We start from the raw sequence: 24428 nt of genomic DNA on the forward strand, positions 1-24428 counted from the left end.
TGGCGCAAGCGTGTTGTGAAGGGGAGAAGGCTAATGCGACCAAGCCTGGTATAAAACTTTAGATAGAAGAAGGTGACGCAGAAAGCAAACCGGGACGAGAACCTCAGGTCAGGTGGCATGAAGCTTTCTCTGCCAAAAATGTGGGAGGTCGTACCGCTCACGCATCGGCCTCCACAATCACCAAACCCGTTGTCTAAACAGCAATGCATACCTAAATCGTCTGCAATAGACGCAAAGGCCTTGGTGATGAACTCTTTCTGTCTTGTAACATCGATCTAAGTGGTGAAGATTGTAGGAGATATGACTTATTCTGTGGTAACGGTAAACGATAGGGTGGCCGTATAATCAGTATAATGACGAGCACGGTGTTTGGCCGTAAATCAAGTCCTTCCGTTCCGACGCCGTATCTGGGCCGTATCTCGCACGATTCCTCATTAATTCGTAGATGTCGTTGAATGGGTTCAGATTGGTACACAGAGCGCAAGGAAGTGTATTTATGAGTGTAATTATTAACATGACACAACGGGTTCTAGTTGACTACGGAACCCTAAAAAAGGTTTGCCGTAAAAACCTGAAGGTGATATTTATTTGGCCGGTACTGTACCTATTGAATTTTATTTTAGCCAATCAAAACTTTAATTAACCAACACAACATTTTTTTAATAGCGGGAAATTCTGTACGAAATTGGATAATATTCAAAACTGCGAACTGAAAATAAAGGTAGGTATTTATAGAAAATATATATACAGACATCTTACTTACCTTTTTTATATAGAATATATAGAGAAGGGAAAACTTTCAGTGACATGTGTCAGATAAGTGTCAGTGGACCGATTTTCGAAGTCAAAGTGTATTGAAAGCATCGTCAGTACCTATATATATTTCGTCGCTGCATTTATGATATTTCTAAGCAGGATTCGTTATGAATTCAAGATGTCGTCGCTCCCTGTGCGCCCCGGGAGGCATTTAATGCCCAAACTTGCTCCCAGAAATTTTAATAATAATACATCTTCGTAATTTATTCGATCTGACTCTGTTTGTCGACCGATCATGAATTATTACTCTAAAACTCTTCTTTCATTACAGAAGAGCGTATCTCCTAATACCGTGGTTGGGAAACCCGTACACTTTCTTTGGAGTTACGCCGTTCTGTAGCTGTGATAGTGGTTCGTTGCCGTCGTTATCAGAAGGGCCTAATATTTGCGAAATTTTGACGAGTCTGTGGGACATAGGACGTCCTAAAGTTAATTGATGTGTATCTCCTTGGATTTCACGGGCCTATAAATCCCGGTCTTTTGATAGGCTTGCGTATAGACAAAGACATAGATCCAACACGTAGCCCTTGAAGAGCTTTAATGTCATGTATTGATGTTATTATTATCTAACGTTAAAGTGCATTTTTATCTCTTTTCTATGTATGTTGGCGACTATACAGGTTGTTTATTTAGTCACCTGCAAAAATTTACGGGCTGAATATAAGTATAGGTCATACTGAGCAACTTTCACTATGGGACCAACTCAAAAAATATTATATTACTAGCGACCCACCCCGGCTTCGCACGGGTTAACAAATTATACACCTAACCCTTTCTCAAGAATCACTCTATTGATAGATGAAAACCGCATGAAAATCCGTTTAGTAGTATTTGAGTTTATCGCGAACAAACACACAAACAGACGCGGCGAGGGACTTTGTTTTATAAGGTGTAGTAATACCTCATGTCATTGTATGTGCAGTTTCATTACACAATCCAACACGTAGTTTTAAAATGAGAACGAAACTCGTTTGTATGGGAAGGTAAAAAAAAATCAGCAGAGCTTGCTGCAGACTCTTAAAGCCTCACAGGCCAAGTCGAATACTAACATCAGAATGATATTTGAATCATACCTATTATACGAGTATGTTCCATGTACTTATCTTCCCTTTTTAGTTACTGTGCGTTTCGCCCAAGCCAATACATGTACGGACAAGAACATTATTCAAATATCATCCTGATATCACTGTACGTTCGAATCGATCTGTCAATCTTACTGGCATAAATTAATGCGGTTTGACACATTATTGCTTGCAAAAAAAAAAAAAAAAATTATTATAAATTATAAAAAATTATATGTTTTGAGCAAAGCTCGGTCTTCCAGATATTTTGAATTAAAACGAGGTGATTAGTGGTATTTTAAATTTAGACTAGACAAAAAAATTCAAAATCGCTCTCCTTCTTGATGCGACAGGCAAATCATATTACTTTTAAGCAACCGGGTTTTCTAACCTAATTAGATCCCGCTGAATCCGAATCCGCTGAATTTGCCGGTTGCTCGATCGAAATCTTGACCGGAAGTGAGATATTTGATATGAAAGGTCCCTTTTTTAATTTTTCGAAAATAACTCTTAAACGGTGGCGCATACCAAAAAATTTTCTATGACATAAGTAATCTGCATAAAATTGTCTACAATAAAGATTCAGTACAATGTTGCACTAGGATCAATAATCAAAGATATATTAACGCGGGAAATTTAATTTTAATCACTTCTAAGGTCCTTTTTTTCGTAAATAACTCATAAACGGTGGCCAATATCAAAAAATGTTGTTAAACGATAATAATCTACACAAAATTTTGTACAAAAAAGATTATGTACACTTTTCGCTAGGATCAATATTTAAAAAGACAAAGCAGCGGGTAAGTTAATTATAATCAATTTTAAAATCCCTTTTTAGTTTTTTGTAAATAACTCGTAAACGGTGTCCCATAGCAAAATAGGTTTTTAAGAATAAATTATCTACATAAAATTTCCTCCAAAAATCATCTGGAACACATTTCTGTAGGATCAATATTTAAAGCGATATTAAAGGAAGAAAGTTAGTTACAATCAGTTCACAGGTCACTTTTTTTAGTTTTTCGTAAATAACTCGTAAACGGTGGCCCGTTTCAAAACAATATTATACATAAATATTGAACATAAAATTGTCCACAAAAAAAGTTCTGTACACTTTTTCGCTACGATCAATATTTAATGAGATGTGGCCTAGCACCCATAGTACAAGCTTTGCTTAGTTTTTGGCTAGGTTGATCTGTGTAAGATGTCCCCTGATATTTATTTATTTATATTATAAAAGCATTTTTGCACAAGCTGAAACGGAGACTTTTCCTAACGCTCGGTCAAATAAATCGCTTTTCAGAGCAACCTGGAATAATAAAGATTATTTCGAATTACATACTTATACCAAAAAAAGTATGAAATCGCACCAATAAACAAAATTTAAAATAGTTTAATTTTGTTTAGTATTCTGATGCATCACTGTGCTGTACATGTATACAATAAATACCATACAATACAAAATTCGTTATTAATATTAATTAAAAATATTAAATACTTAATTTTACTACTAAACTTAATATCGTAAAACTACAAAAATACAGCTAGTAGTAACAGTTATAGTAACAAATGTTGTCGCTAGATGGCTCTGCACGCACCTAATATGGCGCTATCGTTGTGTTTTCGTGGATTACATAAATAATATTCGTTCTGTTTTACCAATCGAGATTTATTGTAAGTACGGGAATTGGAGTTAGATCTATTTTTGAAATCGTTCTTGCAAATACCAGCAAGAACGACTGAAACAGTGATTAAATGGTTAAATCAAAATGGATGTGAAGGTTCAACAACGTTATGTTCGACGACCAGTCTGGCTTAGTGGGTAGTGACCAAAGAATGTAGTGACCCTGCCTGTGAAGCCGGTGGTCCTGGGTTCGAATCCCACTAAGGGCAAGTGTGATGACACAGATATTTGTTCCTCAGTCATGGTTGTTTTCTATGTATTTAAGTACATATTTATATATTATATATATCGTTGTCTGAGTACCCACAACACAAGCCTTCTTGAGCTTACTGTGGGACTTAGTCAATCTGTGTAAGAATATCCTATAATATTTATTTATTTATTTATTTATGTCAGTTTCTAACTATGATTATGTGATACGAAAGTATAGTGCTACATAAAATAGTAATAATTAAATAAAATTGAACTAAAAAAAATCCATACTATATAGGGAATATTACGCAAAACTCTGCGTAGAGGGCGTTACTAACTCAATCACACGGCCCACCATGAAACACGATAGTCGAAAGTTCGGTTTCTGCCTCTATCACTCCTGCTTATTCGATCGATAGAGGCAGATAAATAAATTTCGTTTTTCGCGTTTCGCAGTAGGCCAGCTGTAAACAAACCGCCTTGATGCATCAATGTCATAGTAAAAACTTGTCAAACCACTGTTTAAGGCCTAGTATGTATAAGTTACTCTATGGTTTACTAAATAAGTTATTGCTAGCGGCAGAACATTGCAGTAATAGGGAGTATTGTGCATTTTACGCAAAAATGTGACAGTTACGTAGAAAGTGGCGCCCTCAATAATTTTCTACAATTTCTTGTCAGATCGGACTAAGTTCACAAGGTTATCACACTAATGCATATGCACGCTCTGTTTCAATCTCCAAATACATAATGTGAGCGAGACAGCGCTACGCACGTATACAGCGGTTATCTAAAGGGGTCTGGGGTCCGCTTGGCAACCTACTCCCAATAGGCGCAGACAAAATCGGCTACATCTGCCGGTACTTATAAGTCTAAGAAAAAAAAACTCGTACCTCGAAAAATTAAGAAAAAGATACGCTCGAATAAATGGCAATTTTTCATTGTAATTGACATCTGTATATAAAATTAAAAAAATGTGCTACCTTCAACAATAAAAACTTTAAAAACCGAGGACAAGTACGAGTCGGACTTGCCCACCGAGGGTTCCGTAATTTTTAGTACCTATTTGTTGTTACTCGTAAAGGGACAACAGAAATACATCATCTGTGAAAATTTCAACTGTCTAGTTATCACGGTTCATGACATGACAGACAGACAGACGGACAGTAGTCTTAACAATGGGGTCCCGTTTTTACCCTTTGAGTAGAGAATCCTGAAATTATAAAGGATTTGACTTGGCTAAGTTTGCACCTTATATTTCGGACATGATTGTAAAATTGTTATAAGATAATTAAAAACTACACCGCGCGGGCGGGACAGTTCCTTTTGACAAAGCTTGTTGTGCAGTTGTTGTTAATATCCCATACAAAATTCCACCCCTTTAAGGGATGATTTTTGGGATAAAAACTATCCTATGACCTTCCTCAGGACTCAAACAATTTCTACGAGTAGGTATACCAAATTTCATCTAAATCGGTTCAGTGGTTTAAGCGTGAAGAGGTAACAGACAGACAGACACACTTTCGCCTTTATAATATTAATATATGAGTATGGAAATATGGGTGTGGATTATTATAATTACTTATAATGAGCACTGGTGGCCTAGCGGTAAGAGCGTGCGATTTTCAATCCGGAGGTCGCGTGTTCAAACCCCGGCTCGTACCAATGAGTTTTTCGGAACTTACGAGTATGGGGCTGTCCATAAATTACGTCATCGATTTTTGACGATTTTTGACCCCCCCCCCCCCTATAATCATCCAAAAATCATGCTTCAAATGCCCCCATTTCCTCCTACTTCATGCTACCGTCATCCGATGTCCAGACCCCCCCCCCCCTAATTTGAAATGACGTAATTTATGAATAGCCCCTATGTAAGAAATATAATTTGATATTTACCAGTTGCTTTTCGGTGAAGGAAAACATCGTGAGGAAACCGGATTTATCCCAATAAGGCCTAGTTTACCCACTGGGTTAGAAGAAGTTTTCAACAAGTCCAAGTTTAGATTTTTGAACAATAAAACATATATCTGATGGCGACTCGCTAGGTATAGTTCGTTTTTTTAGCATTAGAAAAAAGGTACCTAAACAATCTTGATGCGTCTCTTAATTAAAAAACATGTTTTAAAAATAAGTCATAGCAAATATGTAACAATTATGAATCTAATACGATCATTTATTCTTCTGCTTTCATAAGTAATAGTTACTGATTTTAAAAAAGCGTTTTCAATATGAAGATATGTCAAGATCGCTTACCTTCTTTCTATAGTTCGTTTTTCTTGGCATTAGAAAGAACTTGAAAGAAGGTTTATAAGCGATCTTGACATGTCTTTTAATTGAAAAACGCTTTTTTAAAATCAGTAACTATTACTTATGAAAGCAGAAGAATATAAATGATCGTATTAGATTCATAATTGTTACATATTTGCCGTAACTTATTTTTAAAATGTGTTTTTCAATTAAAAGACACATCAAGATTGTTTACCTTATTTCTAATGCTAAAAAAAACGAACTATAATGCTAAAAAAACGAACTATATTTATATATATTCGTTCTTGCTGGTATTTGCAAGAACGATCGTAAAAATTTGCAGTACCCCGCGAAAGGTACTGCATTAGGAAGATCGTTTCTTGATCAAAAATAATAAATATTTCATTTGTACTTAAGTAATTTACGGAAACACATCGATAGCGACATCTAACGTGCGTGCAGAGCCATCTAGCGGCAAATGTTGTAACGAAACTGTTAACAATTTTACCTCAATTTTCGAGATAGTTGATTGTTATAAGAGAACCGCTGAACCGATTTAGATGAAATTTGGAATGGAGATATTTGAAGTCCCAAAGAAGGATATAGGATAGTTTTTATTACGCCAATCATCCCTTAAGAGGGTGAAATGGGGTGTGGGACTTACTATGGAACGGGGATATGGTATGTACTTATTGTACGCAGAAGACGGGCAGAAGCTACTATATGTATATATACCTACATATAAACTATATGTAGGTATATGTTGAGTAACTTTAGTATAAATACATATGTTGAGTGGTCTGTCTTATATTTTACTTTAATTATTAGATGCATTTCCCGGTGGTATTGATATATAATACTTGAAAAATTCTGATTTTTATTCATGGCAGTTGTCTGCGATATTTTGGTCTTAATGAGTATAAATAAATAAATAAATAAATATTATAGGACATTTTTTTTACACAAATCGACTAAGCCCCACGGTAAGCTCAAGAAGGCTTGTGTTGTGGGTACTCAGACAACGATATATATAATATATAAATACTTAAATACATAGAGAAAACAACCATGACTCAGGAACAAATATCTGTATCATCATACAAATAAATGCCCTTACCGGGATTCGAACCCGGGACCATCGGCTTCGTAGGCAGGGTCACTACCCACTAGGCCAGACCGGTCGTCAAAGTATAAGTGGGTCAAACAGATCACTGTGTTATGTCTTTCCTGTAGACATACACGAGAGTTAAGGGCTATAAAGGTTAATTTTCTTATTTAACCCTTATCCACGTGAAAAGGTCCTCCTTTTATTTAAAGAACTATGATAAAATCATTACTTACATGCCCACAAGCTGTTAACTATTGCCCACAGGAGAGAAAACTAGTGTGTTCGCGCGAACAGTACATTTTTCTCTCCTGTGGGCAATAGTTAACTCTTGTGTTTGTCTACAGGAAAGACATAACACAGTGATCTGTTTGACCCAAGTATGTCTGATGAACTAAGAAAAAGCGCGTCTCTCAAAGCGACTCTGTTCCAATTGAATATGATTGAAATTTCATCGCACAGAAGAAATGTAATGTATTACAATGTAGGTACATATTTGTGCAATCTAATTTGAACCTTTCATTAACCAAATAAAGTAGCATTTCTTTTGTTTCGTTGGTTTTTTAGATATACTATTTATTAGCATATATTGCCTACAATGATTTTTTAAAACCAACGAAATTCGTTCTAATTTACTTGTAGAATAAAGTTCAAATTAAGAAATTGAAAGCTTTATATGGTGTGTCTTACGAGGTGTACGCGTAATGGTAACATTCCATTTCTAACCGCAGCTGCAAAACTACTGAACGCGTCGCTGTCATTGTCAATTTCCATAGTAAAATGAACAGTATTGCAGCTGCAGTTGGAAATGGAATGTCACCTTTAAGGTGCCATTCGGATGTCAACCGCAGCAGCATTACTGTTGCGGCGTCGTTGTTGCCGCCGCTGTATGCTGTATCTGTCAATTTACTAGATAAATGTCATTATCGCGCCAATGATGCCGCGGCGACAGTCACTGCGTGGTTCACATGTATGTAGTTAAAGATGGTTAATGTCACGTATTGTAATCTGTGATCGCGGGTGCGATTTTTTTCTCAGATTTTACATCTTTTCTACCATCAATAAGACAATAACTCGAGGATTGTGATTCAACCACTATAACTCATGGCGCTTTATCACTTCAGTTTTATGAAGATTAAACAAAATTGCTGTCAATTTCAAGTACATAACTACTTATTAACAGTATAAACTATACACATCTACACGCAAAATATGTTTAACTAAGGTTTTACCTATTTATATATTTTAACTCTTTCGTGTTTAAATTAACTTTGATGCAGCTATTCTTATAAATGTCTAAAATTCACCTACAATAGTTCATCACCGATCTATGTTCATCACCTATATTTCATACACAGAATAAAAATCTCCACACAATAAATTCGTTTCTAAAAAGGCCCATATCATTATAGCACCTTGAACACCATAAAAATATCTTCAGTCTAATAAATCAGTCAGCAGCGCCATCTATCCACGGAGTTCGGAACTGTAATGTAAGGTGATGATGGATAGATGGCGGTGGAGTGATCGAATGCGCGAGCGCTTGTTTTGATTATCTCTTTCGATAGCAGGTGGGATCTATTATAGGATGGTTGGTTATGATGGTTACGTGATTTATTGTAAACATTGGTGGTTGAAATGTTTGTTGTGTGACTTGGGATATTTTGATAAACAATGTGATAAAGGCTATAGAAAAATGTATTAATTCTTGTTGTTTTGTATTCTAAATAGTAGAGATAAGTAAAATGACAGGGACTACTGCCCAAATTTATTTGACCGATGTGTCATCCTTACTATGTCTGTCTGTCTGTCTGTCTGTCTGTCTGTTATCTAGTAAGTGCAGAGAAACCATCATGGTATGATGAAGATTAAGTAGTCATACTTGTATTGTATTGTATTGTATTGTAGTATTACGGGCGATTTTCCGCAACTCGACGTCCTGCGCCTACTTTGCGTGATATGGTCATACTTGTATTTAAATTATTTAAATAATCTTTTTATAATTGATCTTTAAAATCAAAAGTAATTGTCGATTACCTTAAGTTGCTTTTAACCGACTTCGTAAAGAAGATTTATTATCATACGGCTAATTGCCTCAAGTTAAATGTCATTTTCGAGCTGTAAATAAAGATGCCATTTATTGACCGAAGCGAAGCGAAGGTCTACGTTTTGACTCGGGCATTTTGCTTTCGTATGTCCGGATGTTCTCCTCTACAGGTCGCAATTCTTAACCGATTCTCGTGAAATTTTGTGACCGAATTTTATGACTAAATAAAATTTTTTTGTCAATCCGGTTTTTGGAAATTTTTAAAAATAGCGGAGTCGTGATACCTGGCGCCTAAACAAATAGTCGTATCGATATCATAAGACTTTTTTCTTTTTGAAACATGTTTACAGAGTTAATAGCAAAAAATGCAGAAAAAAATTATCGCTGGTTTAGGCGGTATTTAGATATTTAATTTTAACTAATTTTAATTTGAGAAGGAGTAGCTAAATTTCGTCAACCCAACTAAGAACTATTTGGCTCAGTTTGTAAACGTTCGCTTTTTCTGTTTGCACAGAGGGTCTGGGTTCGATCCCCAGTAATTGTATGCTGGGATATTATAACTTTTTGTATTTTTTTACACATAAATTTCGTATTGTTTTTCTTTAATTTACTATACACCGTGTTTTTATTGAATTCCGTTAACTTCGGGGTATAGTTAAGTACGTTTATAAGAACTAAATAGCATAGTTAATTTTCAAAAAAAAAAATTTTTTTTGTTTTCTTTTTTGTTTTTTTTTTGGTTAAAAAGTAATTAAATGTAGCATATAGCGTTGTTGTAACACGGGCATTACATTTAACTCAACCAAACAATTGAAATCTGTGACATATCAATGTCATTTCGTACATCAATCGGCCGAGATTGTACTTAAGTTTAGTAGCAAATGTATGAACTCATTCTAAACACTAATCAATATGTAAGCCGGCCCTAAGGCAAGTGTACACGCTTGTAGAGGCCTTATAGTAAAAAAATAAATTATGGATTATCTCCGAAATGGACTTAATTAGAACATCGGTGTCTTTGAGAAAGTTACTTGATTTAAGCTCAGGAATGCACCCTTGAAATTAACGGAAATCAAAAAAAACACGGTGTATTTAAAGCTCTTAGCACCATGTTATTTCAAACTCTGCTCGCGAGGTCTACAGCTCACAGAGCCACTAGTGTATGTTATGTAAGATGTATTAAGACCTCGGTAAGGACGACTGTGCCATTTTGGGGATGTTTCATAATTAAGCTTAGCTCCGTTGGTTATATACTCTAACCCTCTTTTAACGCGCTACAAACCTCAATTAGCTAATAATCGTTTGTCCTTATCTGTCATTTTGACTTATGTATTTGTTAGAAAGGGATAAAACATAATTTAACTAAATCAGGCCCGTAAAGTTTTATGAATAAAGGGGGTAAGTAATTAAGGCATCAATTGAATACCTATCATTATTTTATTATAATAATTTGGTTAGGTACATAAAACTATTTAATCGAATTATATCGCGTACTTATAAATTAATATAATATGTTTAACTAAATCTGAAGCGCTGGTGGCCTAGCGGTAAGAGCGTGCGACTTGCAATCTGGAGGTCGCGGGTTCAAACCCCGGCTCGTACCAATGAGTTTTTCGGAACTTATGTACGAAATATCATTTGATATTTACCAGTCGCTTTTCGGTGAAGGAAAACATCGTGAGGAAACCGGACTAATCCCAATAAGGCCTAGTTTACCCTCTGGGTTGGAAGGTCAGATGGCAGTCGCTTTCGTAAAAACTAGTGCCTACGTCAAATCATGGGATTAGTTGTCAAGCGGACCCCAGGCTCCCATGAGCCGTGGCAAAATGCCGGGATAACGCGAGGAAGAAGAAGATGTTTAACTAAATCTAATCTAAATCTATACAGTGGTACTAAACGGAATTAATAACTAGCTTAAATCTAAATAAAATAGGCCCTTGATTCAATGTTTAAATAGTTTAGAAGACAATACAATTGGTTGCACCAAAGACATATGTAACTTCGTATAAGACGAATAAAGTCTAAGGAAAAAACGTGCCTCGGAATTCAAGTAAAAGTCATTCTCGAATAGATGCCGCACACACCTTTAGCCTATCCTCGGCTAGATGGCGTGACGACACCGTTTCATATTTAACAATTTTAACACATAGATATCAGTGAATGAACATGGATCAAAATGATATAAAAATAATAAAATCATTTATCCATATATATACATTTTTTGATAACTTTATACGTTTTCATTTTGAGTTTTAGTCGTGTGTCGATAGATGGCAGTAAATTTACAGTGACTACAAAATTTACAATGACAGGACCCCTCTATACTATCTATTATTTTTGGTTGCACGTTAAAAATACGCACACGTACGGTAATGCAATCAATAAACACCTATTTAAGGTTTAAGGTCATTCAATTCTAAAGTGACTAGTTTTTTTTATATCATAGCCGAAATAACACGAAAGGCACCATTACAGGTCCGTTGTGTATATCTTTTTTGTTAACTATGTTAACTAAAAAAATTGGTGGTTAGTAGGTACCTATACCTAGCGCTATGATGATCCCTAATATCCCTACAGTTCATTTGTGTATGGAGTATAGTTCGTTTTGATTAGAAAATACTACGCGATCTTGACGAGTCTTTTAATTGAAAAACGCTATTTTAAAGTCAGTAACTATTACTTCTGAAAGCAAAAGAATGTAAGTAATCGTGTATGATTCATCATTGTAACATATTTGCCGTGACTTATGTTTCAAAAGTGCTTTTCCATAAAAATACACGTCAAGATTGTTTACCTTTTTTCAATGTCAAATGTTAATAAACTTTTTTGGAAGTTTAGCTCATTTACCTCATCATCATTATCATCATATCAGCCAGAGGACGTCCACTGCTGGACATAGGCCTCCCCCAAAGAGTGCCACAATGACCGGTCCTGCGCCACCCGCATCCAGCGGACTCCCGCGACCTTTACCAGGTCGTCAGTCCACCTTGTGGGGGTCTACCCACGCTGCGCCTTCCGGTACGTGGTCGCCACTCGAGAACCTTTCCGCCCCAACGGCCATCGGTTCTACGGGCAATGTGCCCCGCCCACTGCCACTTAAGTTTAGCGATTCGGATGGCTACATCGGACAGACTGTCCAGTTAGGTAGGTCCAACTTCGAGAAAGAGGTTAATCGACGAATTCGAGCAGCGTTTGGGAAGCTACGGCACATCTTTTTGTCCAATATTCCGCAGTGTCTCAAGACGAAAGTCTTCGACCAGTGTGTGTTTCCAGTGATGACATATGGAACTGAAACGTGGCCGCTTACTGTGTGGCTCATAAGAAGGCTCAAAGACACCCAAAGGGCAATGGAGAGGGCTATGCTTGGAGTCTGGAACTGTAATAGAAAATAACAAGAGATCATCATTCGACGTGATAGAAAATCTTGAATCAAAATGATCTCCATAAACAATAGGTAGGTACCTAGTCTTAGTAAAAATGATGGAAATTTAGTTTAGACCTGTCTGCGAGTGACGAGGCGCCCAGGGACCCATCGCTCTCGCGGACTGACGCGGGTCTACACTGTTTCCATTTTAAAATCCAGCGGTGAGGGACATTTTGGGGTATCTGCCTATAGATATGCTAGGTATGTACATTGACAACATGTCCAATTGTGAACTTTATTATAATGAGATAAGGTTTACTAATGGCAACTTATGTGTGCTGTGCTGTGTGCATATTAAGGATAATGAAACATATTGAATTTTATATCAAAATTGAGTTGAATAGATAGAATATGAGCAATTTATCACAATAAACACAAAAACACCATACTTGTCCGTTTCGTAAAAAGCAAAATAAGTAAGTACTTCATTTTTAGCATTAGAAAAAACGATATTCGGCCTGATTCGAATTTTAATATACGCCAAAAATTTGATCTCGATTTTTGTTTGAAGTAACGTCACTTTTGACAATGAACGATCCGATCCATATCACGATATCCATATAAAAATTCACAGATTTCGTGCCTCACACGACTATCGAGCACATTGGAAATGAATCTACGGAATTCGAAAAAATATTGTAGCTGAGCGACGAGAAAGTCTGGATAAGGAAAAAGTTACAAAATAAAACTACAACGTTGAATGATAATTATTTTATTCTTAGACTAACACAAGTATCCTGCGGGCTCAGCACGGTTCCATTTTTATCGACTATCACTATGCGCGTCCCTTTCGCACTTACATACTTGTTAGAACGTGACAGGCATGGTGACAAGGGATAAAAACGCGACCGTGCTAAGCCTCCTGGACATAACGCATGTGAACAAACAAATTGCAAAATTTCCACACGCGTATCCAAGTTTGAATAATTGTCGCCGTGGCGCATAAGTATAGGTACATATTTCATTTTTCGATTAATAAGCAGGATATATTAATGTTCAAAGTACAAGAAAATTATTACACGGCAAATCCGTAGTCAACTCGAGAAGTGGTGATCGGCAGCGGCCCATTTGCTGCAAGATATGAAATTTTCTTGACAGCAGTTTGACGCGACGAGAGATGACCATAACAGCGTTTGTCTATGTTGCACCAAACCTGAGTTCCAATAGATACTACCAGGGTTCAGCATCGGCTATCTTGGGTAATGCTCTACCATGTGCTCATCATGACGAATCGGGTGTCCAAAACAGCGTGTGCCTATGTTGCACCAAACTTTGTTATTTTGTGTTTCTCCCTCTCCCTCTCCCTCTCCCTCTCCCTCTCCCTCTCCCTCTCCCTCTCCCTCTCCCTCTCCCTCTCCCTCTCCCTCTCCCTCTCCCACTCCCTCTCCCTCTCCCTCTCCCTCTCCCTCTCCCTCTCCCTCTCCCTCTCCCTCTCCCTCTCCCTCTCCCTCTCCCTCTCCCTCTCCCTCTCCCTCTCCCTCTCCCTCTCCCTCTCCCTCTCCCTCTCCCTCTCCCTCTCCCTCTCCCTCTCCCTCTCCCTCTCCCTCTCCCTCTCCCTCTCCCTCCCCCTCCCCCTCCCCCTCCCCCTCCCCCTCCCCCTCCCCCTCCCCCTCCCCCTCCCCCTCCCCCTCCCCCTCTCCCTCCCCCTCCCCCTCTCCCTCCCCCTCCCCCTCTCCCTCCCCCTCCCCCCTCTCCCTCCCTCTCCCTCTCCCTCTCCCTCTCCCTCTCCCTCTCCCTCTCCCTCTCCCTCTCCCTCTCCCTCTCCCTCTCCCTCTCCCTCTCCCTCTCCCTCTCCCTCTCCCTCTCCCTCTCCCTCTCCCTCTCCCTCTCCCTCTCCCTCTCCCTCTCCCTCTCCCTCTCCCTCTCCCTCTCCCTCTCCCTCTCCCTCTCCCTCTCCCTCTCCCTCTCCCTCTCCCTCTCCCTCTCCCTCTCCCTCTCCCTCTCCCTCTCCCTCTCCCTCTCCCTCTCCCTCTCCCTCTCCCTCTCCCTCTCCCTCTCCCTCTCCCTCTCCCTCTCCCTCTCCCTCTCCCTCTCCCTCTCCCTCTCCCTCTCCCTCTCCCTCTCCCTCTCCCTCTCCCTCTCCCTCTCCCTCTCCCTCTCCCTCTCCCTCTCCCTCTCCCTCTCCCTCTCCCTCTCCCTCTCCCTCTCCCTCTCCCTCTCCCTCTCCCTCTCCCTCTCCCTCTCCCTCTCCCTCTCCCTCTCCCTCTCCCTCTCCCTCTCCCTCTCCCTCTCCCTCTCCCTCTCCTCTGCCTCTGCATGTCTCTATTTCTATTTCCACCACCACAAGAATGCATAGATTGTCGAATAGTGCGTTATCTACGCCCGTCTCAAACAGGATAGATAGAGTTAGACCAAGAAAAATCTGCAGCGATTTTGAAAGCCCACGCAGTGCAAGTGTTATTCTGCCGTCATAATCCCGATAATTCACAACAAACACCGATAACGAAATCTGCGAAACATGAAGTCATAAATGTCCTGTGAAAAATGTCGTTCTGACTTTTTGACTATTTTAAGGTTAGGCTACAGGGCAAACCCTTAACCCGATCGTCTTTGTTTTAGGTTCAAATTGTAGCTGACTAAATTGTCCAGAGCCGTTTTTCTCAAATTTTTGATATCATTTTTCGTTTCCAAATTATCGAGCACCAAAATCAAAAATTCGGAAAAAATTGAATTTTATTTTCACTATTTCGACCATAACTTTTTTTGTTTTTGACTTTCTCGAATAATTATTTTTGCACCTTACAGCTCTCGTGATTATGCGTCTTTTGAGCCTATTTTTTAATATCATATCTTCACAACTTTCCGAGATATAAGGGGATCGCACTTTTTCGTGAAATCGGACCGTATACTGGAGCGAACGAAAAGACATTTCCAATGTCAAAACACGTGTGTTATACCGTAAAATTAACGTAAAATCTTAAGATCATATTCATTTACCTATTATGCTAACTAACACCTAAAGCGCAAACAGAATTGTTACCGAAAATATATGAATAAATTTAACATTAAAAAAACTTAATTGTTGACTCATACAACACAATTGCTATACAATTAACGCTTATAGTATCTTATCTTAAAAGAGTAATTACCTATGTCCATAATTACAGGCTATTTACGCCTCTATTGTTTATTATCTTTGTGACACTATGAAAATTTGAGATTTGTATCCGTTGATAAATAGTATTGTCCTAGCTACCGTGATGTTATAGTCATGCACATAGCCTATACAATATACCGGAACTATATTCGGGCAATATTTCTGTGAATTTGCCCATCGAAGGAACTTTACTCGGTTAGGTAAGAAATAGCGCGATCACATTTTGATTAAATTAACTTTATTTAGAATAATATTTTTGTAATTTTGCCCATTAAGACAACTTTGTCTGAGGCATCAATACAGTATGTAAGCGTTTTGGTATAACATTGTAATGCTATCATAATATAGGATAACTTGAACACATACACCCCAGGCCAAAAGTATGGAAACAAAGTTATTTTTTTTTTAATTTTTAATATTTCCATTATTATTATTGTGTATTGGTGACGCAAAAATTACTTTAGGCAGTTTTATAAGATTAAAACCACAAATTTGAGAGAACAAACAAATCAACCTTCTTAATTGTCTTTCTACGAAAGGTTGAACAGGTGGTACAGTTTTATTAAAGAAAATTATAAGTAAGTAATTTACTTTTAAAATGTTCTAGAGTCGGACCAAGAAAAGTCTGCAGCGGATTTGATAGCCCACGCAGTGCAACTGTCATTTATACGTCATAATTTCATAGAAGTTAGACGTTTAAAATAACACGTGCACTGCGTGGGCTATCAAATCCGCTGCAGACTTTTCATGGACTGACTCTATTATCATTTTACTATATTATATTTCTTTTTAATAAATACATTATTTATGTGAAAATTACAGTTTTTTATTGTCGTATAAGTTTGTTTCCATACTTTTGGCCTGGGGTGTAGGCCAACTTCTACCAGTAATAAGTTCACATTCACATCACATCACGGTGTCAACAGGTGTATCTCCAACCATGACAGTAACACGCAGAAAACGTTCATAACAGCTACCACTATCATTACTGCCCACCATACAAGTTCACATCTAATTTTCACAAACGAGAATGTAAACAATAGCTTAAAGTAAAGTAAACCTTATTCTATCCCAATAGAACTCAAAATTACTTTTGTCACAAACGTGATACGACTTCTGGAAGGTTGCAGTGCAAACAGATGTTCCTTTCACCCGGAGGCTATCACGAAGTTAGTCCATTGATTGAACTATGGAACCTTGTCGTACTTAGTCATTGCTTAGTTCTAAAGTAATTTGCTTAAGATTATGATTTTGACAAAGTACTTCGCGGTTTTGAATAGTAGTAGTAATCAATTATAGGTAAGCCCGGTCAACACCTTTGGACGTGGCGTGATGAATTGATGATAGATATGATGTTAATTACTTTCGAATTTGGTTTATTTATCAATCAATGGTTCTCTGTGTCCGGACCCATTGGTTTTATTGGCCATTCCTATTCGTCTGCAGATGTTAGATTCGAACATTAATCATCAATATTTAAGAGCGATGCTCTTGTCGGTGGAGTAATCGCCACTCTTCTTTTTGTTGAGCCAGCCTTTTAACTCCCTCAGTACGACACGACAGAAACTCTATCTTTTATTTGGCTGAGATATGTGAGCCTGGACCTTTCTCTGCGTCTTTTCCCCTCAATCTTGCCCTCCAGGATGTTTAAACAGAATCTGTCGTGCCTGTCGACAAATTCGAACTTTAATAATCGAATATTTATCTTTCATTCATAAACTACCTATGCATATCACAATCGCACTCATATACCTAGGTATATGAACGCGGCTAAGATGCACAGGGATCAATTAAAAAATAGATTAAAATAAGGTTTATAAAAAAAATATAAAAATCGTTAAAAGCGAATGTTTCCAGCAAACCAAGCAAATAAGTTGGGTTAATATTTTCTCACACTTCTCAACAAGGATTCTCAGTACATATTTTATACTAATTTATGTACATATGTGCTATATGTTGAAACTAGATGTTTAAATTATCTTTTCACTAAACATTATAAAACAAAGTCCCCCGCTGCGTCTGTATGTTTGCGACAAACTCAAAATATACTAAACGGATTTTCACATGCTTTTCACCTATTATCAATGCAGTGATTCTTGAAGAAGGTTTCTTAGGTGTATAATTTGTTTAAGGTTTTGTGTAACCCGTGCGAAGCCGGGGCGGGTCGCTAGTATGTACATAATACTCACTCTTCTTTATCTTCTTAATTAACATGTCAGCTACAAACAAGTACCTACGTTTCTAATTAAGACAAAACCTACACTTGCATTTCACAACTTAAGCACAAAACTATCCCAATCTTGAAAACATCCGAAAAACTCATCTGCTAAAAGCTCACTAATTAGCTTAATATTTAAAAACAAGAGGGCGTTAAGCGAAATTTATATAAGACAATATTAGGAGAGAGAAATGAGCGGAGAGAATGCAATAACAATAAATAGCAATAAATAAAAGGATTCCGTCGGTGCTTGTATTGTATGATACTAATCCCGCGGCACGGCGGCGGAGAGGCTCTGCCTTTAAATGTTTTTGATGGCGTATCATGCATATTTTCATTTGATTTCCCAGTAAGGTATGATAATTTGGGGTGCTAAGGAAGTTATTTTATTTAATATATTGTTGCGGGAAATAGTTAAAACTTCGTTTTGATTCGTTTTTAACTAGGTGTAATGGGTGTGATGGCGTATCATGCATATTTTAATTTCATTTCAAAGTAATGAATGATAATTTGGGGTAGTAACGAAGTACTCGTAATGTTTTTCAACATGCGGGAAATAGTTCATTATTCGTTTTCTTTCATTTTACGGTAGGTAAAATACAGGATATATTATACAGGATTCTCGGTGATTGTATTGTATGATAGTCGGAGAGGCTTTGGCCTTCAAATGTTTTAGTTCATTTTGGAGTGAGGAGTGTTAATGTGTGGTAACTATTTGTTGTAAGCCTTATTGCCTTAATTTTTATTTCTTTTCTAAATATTGCAGTATAGTAGCATACAGGAAATAAATTACTAAATTCCGTCACTGCAAATGCTAATTGTGTAAAAAAATATGTAAAAATATGCAAGCTGATGTCTGCATTCCTTTCGATTGGACATAAATATTACAAGTGCCGACTTTTATAGCGATTTCTTTACCATAATGTAGCTAGATTCATGTTATCATACAAGAACACAAAAATATATAACCCGACGTCTCTATTCCTTCCAATTCCACAGAACTAATCCAAGGCAGCGCCGACTGTTACGGCGATTACTTTAATTGGCTCAATCTCCATTGAAACCACCTCGAGTCGAGGGTGGGACCAGATTTATGGGGAAGGGTTGATCCGTGTTTATGAAGGAAGCAAAAATGCGGATAGTTCCCTGGTTAAAGTTTAGATTTGTGATTGTTGAGGGAAACTAAAAGCTTTGGGATCAGGGTATAAGGCGGTTCTGGGATTGTTTTATTTAGAGTATAAGGTTTTTAAACGGTTAATGGTATTTTGCGAAGCGATTATGTAAATTATATTGAAATATCTACATACTTTTAACTTCAGATTTTACGAAACAAACAATCAAATCGAGAATAAGATAGAGAACGACTCACGCTAGACCCAGCCCGGCCCGGGCCGAGGCGTCCGACATGTCATTTTCTATGACGGCTGATCGGTGATCACGTGGTGCTCTACATAAAAAACGAAGCGCCGGAAGCTCCGGCCGGGCCCCGGCCCGGTCTACCGTGAGTCAATCCTTATAGCATATGTGTACTGTACCTAATTTTCAGAAAAAATTTTTTTTTTTTGAGTTTTCTCGCAAAACACAGTGAAATTCTTAGTTCCATAGAAAATATTCAAGTTACCTACCACAGAACCAAAATTAGCCTAAAATAAATTCGACAAGGTACATAAGTAAGTTTATCTAGTAAATAGTATGAGTCCAGTGTAAAGTAAATATATAATCGAAGCCGCTTCATCACTCGTGTTTTCATTACTCGGTTAATGTATGACGCGGCGGGGGACTAAATCTTCATTTTTGACGTCCCCAGGGTGCGACACAGACATGTGGACGATGGAAGTGACGTGTCTAGGTAAAATAAATCATTTTAAAATGAACAAAAAACTTTAGTACACCAACATAGGTACACCTTTTTATCTTTTTCTTCCTCGCGTTATCCCGGCATTTTGCCACGGCTCCTGGAGCCTGGGGTCCGCTTGACAACTATTCCCAAGAATTGGTATACTAGGTATATACTAAGTAGGTATACCTTTTTATATCGCCTATTAATTGTTTACTATAAGCTAACATGGCCATAATTTACATCATAATCATCATCCAAAGGGGGATATATGTAGATGTAGTGTGTTATTACGGTATTGTTGCACATGACATTTCCTCGGAGTAAATGTGTTGAGTCAAAACTAGTTTTCACCAAGCACTTCGCGAAAACTAGTTTTCACCAAGCACTTCGCGAAAATTAGTTTTGACTGAAAAAATCCAGTTTAAGTACCTACTAGATTTCATCAAGGCCTTATGGAAAACTAGTTTTAAATAGTCAATACGCATATGCACTGAGCTGATACGGAATTACTAGTTTTGCGCTAAAAATGGGTTACGGTAACATGTACCTGCTATAAAATTAACAGTTAAATATTTTTGAGTATTGCAACACTTGTGATGTCGAAATGTAACCGAATCGACATCAAAGAGCCAATTTTAAATGTTACACAAGTATGTGTGTATGGCGACCAATATTTTCATTTTGAAAACTAAAGGGATATAAATAAAGCGTGATTTATTAAAGTATGTCACATCCAGCACTGCGTACTGTGCGTGTGTATGTGTCGCGCGGACGTAGGACAGCGCTAATGTAGATATATCGGGCGAGTTCGGACGGACGGCTCAGACGCTAAATAAGCCGCTGAAAACTTTATGGCTTTGACGAACCTGGGCTCCAGGGTATCGGGGCCTTTGAGGTGACTACTGGGCTAAGTAAGATTACGGATACATACATATAAGTAGATAGAAAGCATAGTTACCTACTTTTATTACAAAAGTAAAAAGTAATTTAACTCTTTAAATTCTGAATAAGATTATCAATCAGCCATCAGATTTTTTGAAATTTTTAGTGTGCTAAAAAGGCTTTTACTAAAGACTCGTGCATATTGTTGGCGACGTCATTCACACATTCACGACGTCACAGACGTCATAGCAAATAAATATATTTAGTCATTATTTTGTTCACAATGACGATATTTAATAAGTGTCACACAAATTGTAACTGCATATAATTAAATTATATTGTAATGATTGCATTGCACCAATATTTCAATCAGCTAACTATTTACACCGAAATGGAGAAAGACCTAGGTGGGCAAAGTCACAGAAATATATAGTATCACATACATTTTTCAGTTTACTATTTTTTGACTTGACATAAAAACTACTTTGAAATCAATAATTTGCTTTGAGACAAAATCAAACATATTTGGCTTAAACAGTACAAAATAAACTCATCACTTAAAATAATGTTGAAACAACAGAATTCCCAAAACTATTTTTACAATCCAACACACCAAATCCAATGTGACTTATGTCACATAATTTTTTTACGAAAATCGACATCACTTATTCTAAAGTTATTTAACTTATTTTATTTAACTCAACCACGCATTGTGCCTTATTTGCTTGCAAAATGTGTAGTTCGTCAGATCTGATTCGAAGTTACATAACTATTGACCGAATTCCTCTTTTGTTTTTTATTTGAACAAAGATTTGAGATGATTATCGGTAATTGTCGATGGTACGCGAAATGTTCCATTGTTTGGTAAAATGGTTGAGGCTTCAGTGTGAGCGTATTTACCATTTAGTAACTACCAGCTGCGGCGCGCCAAATGTAGTGGGCAAAGCTGCACTTAATATAGCTTGGTTAAGGTTGAGATGTAGGTATTTTTCTTTGAGACCTCTTTATTTTTTAATTACCAAAGACGGTCGGAATCATGTTATATAAACGTTGCAACAATGGCACTTACATAACTGTTGCCAAAGTCCGTAGCCTTACTTAGTTACACATGAAGTTTATATAAATGACCCGCGTACCTATTCCTACTTAAAATTATAAATGCGAAAGTAATGAAATAAAGTGTCTGTCTGTTGCTCTTGACGCTTAAACCGGTTAACCGATTCAGATGAAAGTTGATATGTTTATGATATGTGATAGTTTCAGGCCCAGGGAAGGATATAGGGATAGTTTTTAATGTTTTTATTAATCATCATTTTCATACTACGCAGACAGAGTCGCGGGCAGAAGATAGTAATTTCATATGTCGATCAGAAACTAGTAACTTCGTGCGTCTAATCTGCGGCCTTAGATTCAAATGCGATCCTCTCTTTGTATTTACTTTCTACTTCCCGCTGTAACTGGCACCCCGCCTCACCCACACCGATTCTAGTTCCTACCTCCTTCTCCATAAAAATGTCGAAACCAGTCCGTCTGTCAATTATGGCGGATGACTCAAAGTAAAAGTGGCAATTATTGTAGTTTAAAGGATGACTCACGTTAGACCGGGCCGTGTCCGACCCGGAGCTTCCGGCGCATCGTTTTCTATGGAAAGCATCACGTGATCACCTGTCATGTCATAGAAAAGTAAGCCCTGGAAGCTCCGGCTCGGACACGGCCCGGTCTAACGTGAGTAGTCCTTTATTGTAGTTTAACATTGTAGAGCTGGTTACGTGGAACAAGCGAAATCATGTGTAAAAGTAATGGGTTATTTGACTTCTTAAACTCAGGTGGTCACCGCGATCATAGTCTTCAGAAACCCTAGTGTAATTCATTCGATAGCATGACGAGCGTCTGCGTTTGCGTTATGTCTATTTTTCTATGGGATTTTGAACAGCGCGCCAAGTGGGACGTTTTGGAAACTCAAAATCCCATACAAAATGATAATTAACGCAAACGCGTACGTCACGTCACGTTATCGAATGAAATTTACACTAGTGGTACAGGCCAAATCAAAATGACGACTGAGATTATTACTTATCTCTTTCACTCCTGCTACGAGTATGTAGGTGTGAATGAGAAGTTTCACGACCCCGGTCGTCATATCAGTTTGGTTTGCGGAATATAGCGCTACTTGTACTGCTAATGCATAATCCAACCTCAATATTCACAAAAAGTTTTATTCGTCTATAGTCTTTCCTGTATATCTTGATCTCTACATACGTAACAACTGAAAAATAACCTTGTCATGATTATACATTAACTAGGCACATGGTATAATAACATAATCAGGACTATAGTGTCAGAAGTTGGGTTTTAGTAGAGTTACTGGAGTCTGATAGTTAAACCACTAGGTATAGTGTGCGTGAATATTATTGCTATTGACAATTTGACAACCGATAGCTGAACACCATATACCAAATTATATATGTATCGTATAGGACTACTAAAGTACCAACATACACACATCCACCCTTTAATAAATAGGTATACCTAAGGAGTATATTGAAGTCACATTTAACACAAAATATTTTTAATGCGTATTGTTTTTACAATTTTATTGTTAAAATGTAAGAATAGTCTCATAATGGTGATCCGTGGCGAAACCATTCATGAGCATTGGTGAATGACGCGCGTACGGAGCAAGTTCAAAATGTCGGACAATGTGTTACGCAACAACGAAAGTGAGTGGCCAGTCGCCGGACGGTCGTATAAGTAGGTAGGTATAACATACGCGTATATATGGTCAGTACAGATCAACGAGATGGAGCGTATAAGACTAATCGTGATCTAAAGTATATCTGTCTGTCTGTTACTTCTTCAAGCTCATAAACCGCTGAACCGGAGTAAAATGAAATTATCATCATTCCACGCAGACGGAGTGACGTTTCTTCAAACAAAAACGTCACTTTGGACATTGACATAGGTACCTAATCCATATCGTATCTAGACGTAATATTTGACGTATCTTAAATTTCGAATCCGGCAGTATTACCTATATCTGACTGTGAAAAATTTAGCTTTAGGGTTCTAGTAGGTAAAGTTGTTATTATACAGAATGTTTATTTTAGTCATCTGTAATAATTTACGGGGTGAATATATCTAGGTCATACTAAGCAACTTTTATTTTGGGACCAATACCGAAATCGCGAAAAATAATTGACTCTCCCATACAAAATATCAACATCAGACCAGCCAAAATGTATGAAACAGCAATATTTCTTCGCGATTATGGGGTTGTTTCCATAGGAAAAGTTGACTTATATATTCACCGTAAAATGATTGCAGGTGACTCAAAACAGCCTTTGGGTTAGCTCGACTTCTTTATCTCTGGTTTATTTCTTGATTACGGCCAAGTAGACGATTTTAAGACCCTGTCAGATGAAGCAGTCGCGTACCTGGGAAGGGCGAAATTTTAACGAAACCTTAACTTTGACATTGTAATCCAGTGACATGTACATATGCCATACGATAAATAATAAGGCAAAAAAAAAAGATAAGATCAGTCAGTCACTGTCAAACCAGCTTGTCATGAAGATAAGATTCAACAATTTTACCATTTTAGGACATGGTTTACGAGGCGAATGGCAGGACAATTGTGCTACTTAAAACAACTACACTTTATTATTCGCAATAAAGCCTACCAAGGTAGTTTAAGTAGGTTCAGAGAAAACCACAACATTTAAATACAGACAGTCCGGTAGATCAGTAGATACTATGATAGTTTAAAAGTACAGCATTTACTTAATGTACCTACTTACTTAAAGGTTTTATGTGGAGAA

This window comes from Cydia splendana, chromosome 8 (genome assembly GCF_910591565.1).
Source record: "Cydia splendana chromosome 8, ilCydSple1.2, whole genome shotgun sequence".
Classification (NCBI taxonomy): Eukaryota; Metazoa; Arthropoda; class Insecta; order Lepidoptera; family Tortricidae; genus Cydia; species Cydia splendana.